The sequence below is a fragment of the Tupaia chinensis genome, unplaced genomic scaffold (genome assembly GCF_000334495.1).
Source record: "Tupaia chinensis unplaced genomic scaffold, TupChi_1.0 Scaffold143757_1, whole genome shotgun sequence".
In the NCBI taxonomy this organism is placed as follows: domain Eukaryota; kingdom Metazoa; phylum Chordata; class Mammalia; order Scandentia; family Tupaiidae; genus Tupaia; species Tupaia belangeri.
This window is the reverse complement of record NW_006203606.1, coordinates 461,220-471,452: the sequence shown is the minus strand read 5'-3', so window position 1 is coordinate 471,452 and position 10,233 is coordinate 461,220. Positions and strand designations below refer to the sequence as shown.

At 37.9% G+C, this 10,233-nt stretch overlaps 1 pseudogene; it reads right to left on the bottom strand.

Moving 5' to 3' along the window:
* Positions 1-2,610: 2,610 nt before the first annotated feature.
* LOC102471542 (5'-3' exoribonuclease 2-like) lies at positions 2,611-6,929 on the bottom strand (annotated as a pseudogene).
* Between the last annotated feature and the right edge of the window lie 3,304 nt (positions 6,930-10,233).

The following is a 10,233-nucleotide window of genomic DNA, read 5'->3' as shown; positions in this document are numbered from 1 at the left end:
TAGAAGTGAAAATAGGTCAGGATTTAAACAGATGTAATACTCATACTGAAGGAATAATTGAAGTCATCGAAGTCATAAATCAGTCGGGCAACTTGTATGGAAGAAAGTATGAAGTCTGAGGGAAAAAGATTGTCAAATGCAATGTAGGGAAGGGAAGAAGAGGGGTAACCCATAAAAGAACATGCTAGAAAGGAGAAAAAATGTAAAGACGATGCAGCTGACAAGGGAGAAACAGGTTTTAAGAATTATACTTAAGTATGTCAACTATTTCAAAGAAGTGGAAACTAACTAATTGTGCAGTTATTGGTAACATGAGAGAGCAATTTGCTGGAGTGACAGAGGTAGAATCTGTTATGACATGGGGGAAATGCAAGGGACCAGAATATAGCTTACTGTTCAAGGAAAGTAAGTGGCAAAAGAAAAAATTAAAAAGAGCATAGCTCTTGGGTACATTTAATATGAAGGAATGTTTTCGGTTTGGGCTTCTTGTTTGCTAAGTCCTGTTTTTGTTTTGTTGTTAATTGTTGCTGGGCTGGTGTGTGTTCTATTTCTGTTGGCATTTAGACTTAAGTGTATCTTTAAGCCTCTTTCATTTCCTCCTTAACTAGCCCCAACCATTTCATTCCCTACAACACCTCTGAGAGCCCTCGAGTAGTTTGCTATGATCTCACTTCCTTGTCCTTACCATAGTTGAAATTTCAGTGGCCTTAAAGACAGCTAACTATTCCCTCCTTGAAATTCTTTCTTTCCTTCACTTCTGTGACTCTACTTTTTCTTTTTCTTTTGCTTCACTGTCTGAAACTCTTTTGTTGTCTCCCTCTTCTGCGTAACTTCCAAATGTTGAGAGCAATCCAGTGCTGTAAATGGACTTCCATCTCACCTCTGTATTCTTGTCTCTAGGAAATACTGTGGTTTTATTTTCATTTATTTATGTATTTTATTATTTTTATTTATTTATTTGGAGAGGTTTTTGCTATAGTGCACATGCACTCACCAGAAAGACAGAGAGGGACAGAGACAGACAGAAAGGAAGAAATCATCCCCCGGGGGGATGATCATGCTGCAATCCCTTCTCCTCCATTCTCCTCTTGGAATCTTGGGTACGCATGAACGCACGCCCAGTATGAGTTTAAGCCACTGGGTCTGGGACTTGAACCGCGGTTCATGGGAGACAATCAACATAGCCATCATGCCGACTGCTGGCCTCAATACACTGGTTTTAAATACCATCTTTAAGTCAATAACTCTAAAATCTGTATTTTTTCTGGATTTCTCTCTTGAATATCAGACTCATATATCCAGCTGACTACTCATACATCCATTTCCATCAGTTGTTTAATAGACATCTCAAACATGATATGCTCAAATGATTATTCTCAATCTCCCCATCCCTGTAACATATTGTCTCACTCTTTTTTTCTTTTTTTTTTTCTTTTTTGTAGAGGTTTTTGCTATAGGGTGTGTGCGCTCACCAGAAAGACAGAGAAAGATAGAGAGAAAGAAACCGAAAAATCACCTCCCAGGGGTGATGACCATGCCGTAATCCCTTCTCCTCCATTCTCCTCTCAGGATCTTGGGCATGCATGCACATGCACCTGGCATGAATTTAAGCCACCACGTCTGGGGTTCGAACCACGGTCAACTACGTGGGAGTTAAGCAACATAGCCATTACGCTAACTGCTGGTTCCCATATTGTCTCACCCCTCATGTCTGTTCTAACTCACTAAACTGTACTATTAGACACTTGGCTCAAGCCAAAATTGAAGGGCCATCAATCCATCATCAAATTCTACTAACCCTGCTTTCCAAAACATTTCTATAATTCATCATGTGGGTCTATTTCCACTACTACTGGTACTTTGATCCAAGCCAACATCGGCTCTCACCTAAACTATGAAATCATCTTCTAATTGCTTCCTGCCCCACTTCAATCCATTCATTCTCCACGTGCCAACTATAAGAATATTCTAACACATAAATGAGATTATATAACTAGGGGCCCTTCCCATTATACTGAAAATGAAATCTAGAAGATTGTAACTTTTTCCTAAAAGGCCTTACACCGTCAAACATTAGACTACTGTCTAGACTCCATCCTTCATTTTTGTTTCAGCCTAAGTTTACAACCAGAGTATGGGCTAATCTCTTTTTGGATGCAGTTTTCTTCAAAAATGGATTTCTAGATTTTTCTTGTTATCCAACTGCATCTTACTGTCTTTACACTAACGAGTTCAAAAAAAAATTACTGGTGGGAACCAGCAGTTAGCGTAATGGCTATGTCGCTGGATTCCCACGTAGTCGACCACGGTTCGTGTCCCGGACCCGGTGGCTTAAAACTCACGCCGGGCGCGTGTGCGTGCGTGCCCAAGATCCCGAGAGGAGAATGGAGGAGAAGGGATTGCGGCGTGACCATCCCCCCTGGAGGGTGATTTCTCGCTTTCTGTCTCTATGTCTCTCTGTCTGTCTGGCGAGTGCACGCGCCCTACAGTAAAAATCTCTCCAAAAAAAAAAAAAAATTACTGGTCAGTAGCTGTATACCAGATACCATGGGAAAAGTATTTACTCCAGTAAAGAAATCACATTAAAAATACTACCTGCAAGTGAAGTCACTATCTGGTACTCTTCTGTTCTTCTCCAAGTTTTGCCTGTATTCTGCACAAGACAAATAAACAATTTTTATGGGGATATAATATGATTCACCATCTCTGCTTATCTCAAGAGCTTGAAAATGCTATATGTGTGTAACATTTCTCTAATAAAAATCACTCTTTACTCAAAACACTTCTCAAGCTTGTATTTTCAGAAATCAACCATTAGGCATGAAACAATGTCGCTGTCAGTCAAAGAGTAAACTTATTTTTAAATTGGTGCATTCACCAAGCTTGTTGTCTACAATGCAAACACTGTGAGTGCACATCATCTGCTTGGCCCTCTGTACTTGGGGAAGAAGGGACAATGATGCAAACATGATAACCATGCTGCATGCTGTGTCATGGTTAATAAAGTCCTTTAACTCTGACCCAGCAGTGTCAGATCTTCACACTTTCATAAAACTGTAACCAGTATTTTTAAAACTATTGGGTCATCAGGAAAGTCATGACACATTTTTGCACCAAAAACACATAGAAAAATATTGCATGACCTTCCCAATGACCTAAAATAATAGGCTAACTTACCATCTTGTAAGGAGCTAAAATCAAATCCCAGATGCTGATAATAGCCATTGTTAGCTTCAAAATTTAGTCATCTTCTTAGAGCAAACTCTTAGAGCCTCTCTCAGTGCTCAGGACAGCATGTTGAATCTAGAATATTTGGTTAGTGGGCTGGTAGATAAGGGGGCAGGTAGATAAGGAGGCAGGTAGGTAGGTAGGAAGACAGATATTCTTATATCGTCCCCAGGTTTCTTCCAATACAAATTGGCAAAATACTATTTTCGGCAAGTTTAATATCTTCTCCTAAGTCACACTTTGTATTCATCTTCCTGTGGATATGGAGCTTTGAGTCTTATTATAGGTATAGAAAAAAAAAAAAAAGGAGATAGAACTGAGTTTTGAGGAGAACCAGCATTCTTCAGAAAGGTAAATATTACAAGAGAGATTATCATAGTTTGTGTGTGTGTGTGTGTGTGTGTGTGTGTGTGTGTAAGAGAAGCTAATCTTTACAGACAACAGAGACAGAATTGCTTCTATTGGTGAGGGAATCCTAGTAGAATTTGGAACACTGACCTAGACCATGAAGCTGTATTCTTTGTTTTCTTTTTTTTCTTTGAAAGTTTAGCTTTTATTTTTTATAAAAGTCCAGAAATTTTGGAAAGATAAGTACATTAATAAAATTTTTTCAAAGAAATATGGAATAATATATAGTTTGCTAGAGGTTCTAGCTCAAAAGTTTACCCCTAGTTCTTGTGCATTAGAAATCAGTGTGGATCTTAGATGATCTAGAATATACTATGTTTTGAAATTCACAGATGGTTTGATTTTTAACAATAATGAAAAACCAGTATTCCTATGCTATCAAATGTGTGTACAAGCAATAATAAATTTGGATTCACTGTATTACATAGCACATATCTTTGGAAAGCAGCATAAAACAGTGAGATCAGATCAGTAATATACAGTTAAAAGAAATACACAAAGTACTGTAGTTTTATTAAATATTACACTCGAGATACCAGCAGATGGCATAGCAGTTACGTTGTTGGACTCCCAAGTAGTCGACAGCAATTTGAGTCCCAGACCCTGCGGCTTAAAACTCACACCAGGCACACGTGGGTATGTGCCCAAAATCCCAAGAGGAGAATGGAGGAGAAGGGATTATGGCATGGCCATCCCCCCTGGGAATGGCTAACATTTGGTACTGATTTGACTGGAAGGGTGCCCCTTGGTTTGGAGCATCCAGTTTCATGGCAGTAGAGGTTCAGTCTCAACTCCTCTGTTAAATATTTGCTGCTGGAAAAGAAGAGTAGGGCCTTTCCAGGAGACCTGGAGCCTCATATTTGAGGTAAGTTTTGGAATCCAGACTTGTCCTCGCAGCAGCTGCCTGTACAGGTTTCCATGGTAAGTTGCAGGCAGTGGGTCAGCTTTGCTGTAAACAGCAGTTCCTGATCCTCTAGCCATAAAATAGCCCCAAGTCCTGAAAGCTTTCTGATCCACGTGGACAGACCTCAAGTCCCTGTTAAAGCCAAGGTGGGGCTTCCACTGCTGTCCATTGCTAGATTTTCCCCAGTCATTAAGTTTCAGACTGCAACTGGCTTTCTTGTTTCTGGAAGCATGACAGCTTTAAAAATTTAATTTTCAGTGAAGTATAGGTCTTTAAATTGTTTTAAGAGAGATTTTTGCCATAGGGCACATGCACTTGCCAGAGAGAAAAACAAGGAGACAGAAAGGGAGAAATCATCCCCCCAGGGGGAATGACCATGCCACAATCCCTTCTCCATTCTCTTCTTGGAATCTTGGGCATGCACACACAGGCACCTGGCATGAGTTTTAAGCCACCAGGTCTGAGACTCGAAATGCGGTCGACTACATGGGAGTCCAGCAACATAACCATTATGTCATCTGCTGGCCCCAGGTCTTTAAAAGCAATACTGATTTCAGTGTTCTGTGTCAGATTCCTTAACAGGGGAACAGCAGAACATGCTACTTGATCTGGAAAAATTACTTCTTCATCCAAAGAAAATGTTCCTTGAACCCCCATGACAATTCAGGTGGTACATCCACTGGCTTTGCGGAACCTGTCTGGTATAGCACTGAAATGAAGTTGTGGAGTGAGTGATGTTTCCTCACAAATAGCACATCAACTCCAAGACTGTTTCTCCCAGTTTCTTCAAGAGTGAGGTCTGAGTACACCTCTTCTAGTGCCACTCACAGCTTTTGCTCATCCACAAACAGCAATAGATCCACCCCGTGCCATGCATATTTTTCCCATTCAACTCAATAGCAAAAACTTCAGGATTAAAATAAATTATAATAGAATCTGGATCACTCACGAACTTCTGCCAAGATGGGGGCAGAAAGTTACCAGTTACAGTGGAAAAACTCTCATGAAGTTGTTCCAGTGGTATAAATGTTTTTGTGCCCTTCTCAAAATCAGAAGGCGTATCTGCAGTACCTTCAAAATCTGATGCAAATGATGCATAATGAAATGGATAATACCACTTCCTGGAAGCACAGCCCTGGTAATAATATCAAAGAATCCAGCAAAGCCCTTCAACATATGACTGGGTCACTTTATGAAGAAATTTCTCATCAGCTGCATCAACATCAAATTTGTTCTTGTAGTACCACTAGTTCCAACCAACTTCCCACAACTTGATGTTATCCACTGACTCAGGTTCACTGTCACTGTCTTCTGCTTTTTGCTTAATTCCTCCTAATGGAGACGGGGAGCCATTAGATGTGAAAGTCACATTATGAGATACTGAAGGGCTAAAGTTATTCTGCATCCCCATTTTATAGGCTTTTTGTCTTGGATTATTAGCTACTTGACAACCTGGTAAATTTGATCCCAAGGCATGAGAGGTTAATATTCCACTAGGAGTGAAAGCTGGTTGATCTCTCTTCATTATCTTTCTTTTTTCTTTTTGTTGTCTTCTAAAACTGTCCTCATCATCCTTCTCTTTTTAAAAATGCTATCATCAACTTCACCAGTTACTAACATGATCTTCTGTAATCTTCGTAGACTGATATAACCACTTTCTGTCAGATAACCCCCAGCTTTGTGTACCGCATTTTTGTATATGTTAACCAGTCAACTGCATCTTCCCTAATCTCTAAGGATGGTAAGTGAAGAAGGAAGTCATTACCCACAAACTAGCACATGAAAACCCAGTCATAAATGCTCCTCTCAACATCAAATGTGAAAGGGAGGCTGGCCGTGGTGAGTTCTCTTTCCAAATACTCAGGAAGACTGTTAAGCCTAACGAAGACAAACTCTCCTTCAGTGCAAGGAAGACTATCTGCAAATTCATGTGCTCTCCCTTTTTTTCTCTTGGCAAATCTCCACAGTCCTTGACCTCATGTCCACAATGATTACAAAGACCAAGCAGTTTAGGTTTGTTTGGTTTAAATTCTTCTCTAATTATGATAAAGCTGGGTTCGTGGGTGGCAAGGCCAAGCACAATGAGATCAGCATCTGCTCCACATAAGCAATGATGAGTATTTGGGTCATGGTTAGGTTGGGCTCTTTGTCTTCTAATGTAATCCATGATTTTGTGTTCTCCTTCACCGGAAGCACTAGCATTAGATAAAATAACTGTCAAATTTTTCCACCCAGGGTCATTATTTAGACAATCGGTTATGTAGTAGCAAAGGCATTTAGCAGGATTATTCATAAACTAAGTTTCTGGTGTAGTACAATTACTGTCAAATCATTCTTTTATTTCTTCTGGAGGAAAAACCACCTTTTGCCAGTATTTCTTCCCTGATTTGCTGCATCCAAACTGCTGCTTCCATTCCTTCTATTGATACTCTGAACCTGCTGCAATGGCTGCTGGTTCATTTTAACATGTGGTGCCACTCCATCGATTGACATGTAGTGAAGTCATCTTGATCCTACAATATTGAGAAGTCTATCAATGTACTGAAAAATTGCAACCATCATTTTGTCTTTGTTTTTTGGTGTTGGTTTGTCTTCAGGGTGAGTACAGGGATGGGTGATGCCACTTCATATCCAAATACAGATTATTGAATTCCATGTCATTTGGATTAGGTTTACTGGCATCAACCGTAATCTTTACACCATTGCGTTCTTTTGACTTCTCTTTCACACAGTTGACAATGATGGATGAGTACTTGCAGCTGAGCCATCAGAAGAACACAGGTACTCCCATTGCAGCAGCACAGCTGGAAGCAGCACCAGAGCCACCGGACTGGAAAAAGTAGTTTTCAAAATGGAGTCGGGTGGTACACACAAATTGTAGTAAACATTCGTTTACTGCATAGTTTTCAAATATACCATTAAGTTTAAATTTCCCCCAAGGTATGTCTTCCACTTCAACTCATACTAACTTGAATTTCATGTATGGAAGTAAGCAAAATTAGTATTTTGTCTTCTGTTAAATGCAAATTTTGAAAGTTTATTAAGACATCTATGCTAATTTGAATGAATTGTGAAGATGTTTTCTTGAGACCAAGTTTTACAGAGGAAACAAAGAAACAGGGAACAGAGAACTTTAAATTCTGAGAGAAGTTTAGATCTGAAAATAAAAACAAGGAGAAAAGGGGTAAAATAAGATACTGAAAAGTCTAGCTACTGCTTTGTCTAAGAGTAGCCTGTTCAAAGTGAGGGGAGAGATTATATTTTGCTTTCAAGGTAAAACAAATAAAACAACTTAAAATACTCTTACTAAATTGTGGCAATGAAATTATTGATTCAAATAGGTTATTTTATAGAGTTGTAATGATTTGATTTTATTTTACTAATTTCTAATCAAGGAAGCATAAAAATAAACAAGTTTATCATGATATGCTATAAAAGAGAATTGTTTCTTTATGAGACAAATTTAAAATCCATTCCACCCCTTTAAATAATTAGAAGAATTTTTTTAATGCTTTTTTAAGAAAAAGTTCAAGTGGTAAGATTATTTTTATGGATCTCTCTTACCAAAAGAGAGCAAATATGTTGTTTCTTTTCAATAAAGTCATTTACCAGTTGTCAACTTATAGAAGTCAATAATCTGAGAAGTGACCATACAATTGGGAAAAACTGAATCTCTTGATGTGTTTATTAAGAATATGAAAGAAATGCTGCAAGACCAAACTAACACACACACAAATCAATAGAGTTGGAGTTCCTAATTCCTTCCCTCTAGTTATTAGAAGAAATCCTAGGAGATACAAAAGAAATTGTAATCCCCAAAGAATACCCATGCTGAATTGCCTGAATGATAGAGAAAAGATACCTTGATAAGGGAAAAGAGAAAGGATTAAGATAAACACCAGAGTTTTCAGAACACAATCAGAAGAGCTGAGACTTGTAATCCCCTGTTGATATATGATAGTAAACACTGATACAAAGTGCCTTTCAAGATACTGGCACTATGAACTGAATTCACTGAAGAACATTATTTACCTGTGCTCTGTCTGTGAATGTACTGTGTACAAAATAATGATAAAGATCAAAATTTTCAATCTTACTGACAGTGCCTAGGGATGATACCGTAAGATTGTGATGGTGACTTCATCTTAAACTTCTTTCAGTTGCTATAAATTTTCTAAAAAAAAAAACTTCAGTGCTGGTATTTTCAACTGGTCTCTTGGCAACTATTGTAAGAAAGATTGAGCAAAATCTATTCAACTGTTTTGTGCAGTTCATCTAGTAAATATGTATTATTTCCTGATATTAATCCATAAACCTGTCACCATGTGATTCCCTGTACTGATCAAAATACATGCCTTGGGACCTAAGATCAGATATATCTGTAAGCACAATAAATAGTAAATTAAGATTTAACACAACAAAAAATGAAAAATAGAAGAGCAGGCAAGAAATATATAATACAAATTATAATACATTATCCCGAATCACACTCCTAGGTACAGTGTATTTATTATCTTATAAGTGTATTTTCATAATATCACATCCGTGACTCGGAAATAAGTTTACCTGGATGATTTAAAATGTATTCCACCTTCCCTGATGACGTATGACCAAATGCCTAAAATTTCATAATTGAAGATTTCTCTTTAAAATATTTAAAGATGTTGAAAATGACACGTTAAGACTTTTTAGTTCTTTCTTCTTTGATGTAAAGCATTTATGTGATTCCTTTCTGAGTATGGGACTCAGTATAACAAGAATGTGACCTAGGAGTCATGAAAATTACCTTTTCCGCTTCCAAACTTCTCAGGCTTTACTCTGGCTCAAAATCTTAGGGAGGAAGAAACTATAATCTAGGATCATCTCACTAAGGAGGCAAGTTTCTAGTAGAGGGGTTTCTGGGAAACAGGGTGGCTTATAAGGCTTATGAGGAACTATGAAAAGGCTAAATTGATTTAGACAATGGCTTAGTAAATGGTTTAATAAAAAGACAAAGATTAGATCAAGAGACAATCTTGCAAATTCATCTACCATCTCTTTAAATATCCTCTGAAATAAAATACACACACGTGTGTGTGTGTGTGTGTGTGTGTCTGTGTGTAGAGAGAGAGAGAATCCAGGAGCTATTTGGTCATCAGAAAAGTCATGATGCATTTTTGCATAGAAAAACACATCATGATATTCTGATGACCCAAGAGATAACAGTTCTTAATATTGGCTATGCATTAAAATTGTGTGGGAGCTTTTAAAACTCCCAGTGTATGGGCTTCATCCCCAACAGACTAAATAATAATCTTTAAAAGGGAATCCACATTTCACTTTTTTTAATGTCCCATGGATGAATACAATATAAAGCAAGGTTATGAACCACACTCTCCTAAAGTAAACATTGGCTAGAGATGGAAGCAAAAAGAGCCTAGAGAATAAATATATACCAAGAATTTATAAATTTAAAACAATATAATAAAGAAAAGAAAAATTAATATCAAATATAAGTCTGTTCTGAAGTCAAGAGTCCAACAAAATGGTTCATAGTTTATTCAAGAACTAGAGTGGCTAAGTGATTACCTCTAACCAATTGCCTCATCTATTTAAATGAAGATCACAAACACAAGCCTTATAACTAAATGTAATATACTAAGGCCCACACTGACTTAGCAATCGAGTATCTTAGCCCAAATATCATCGCAAGG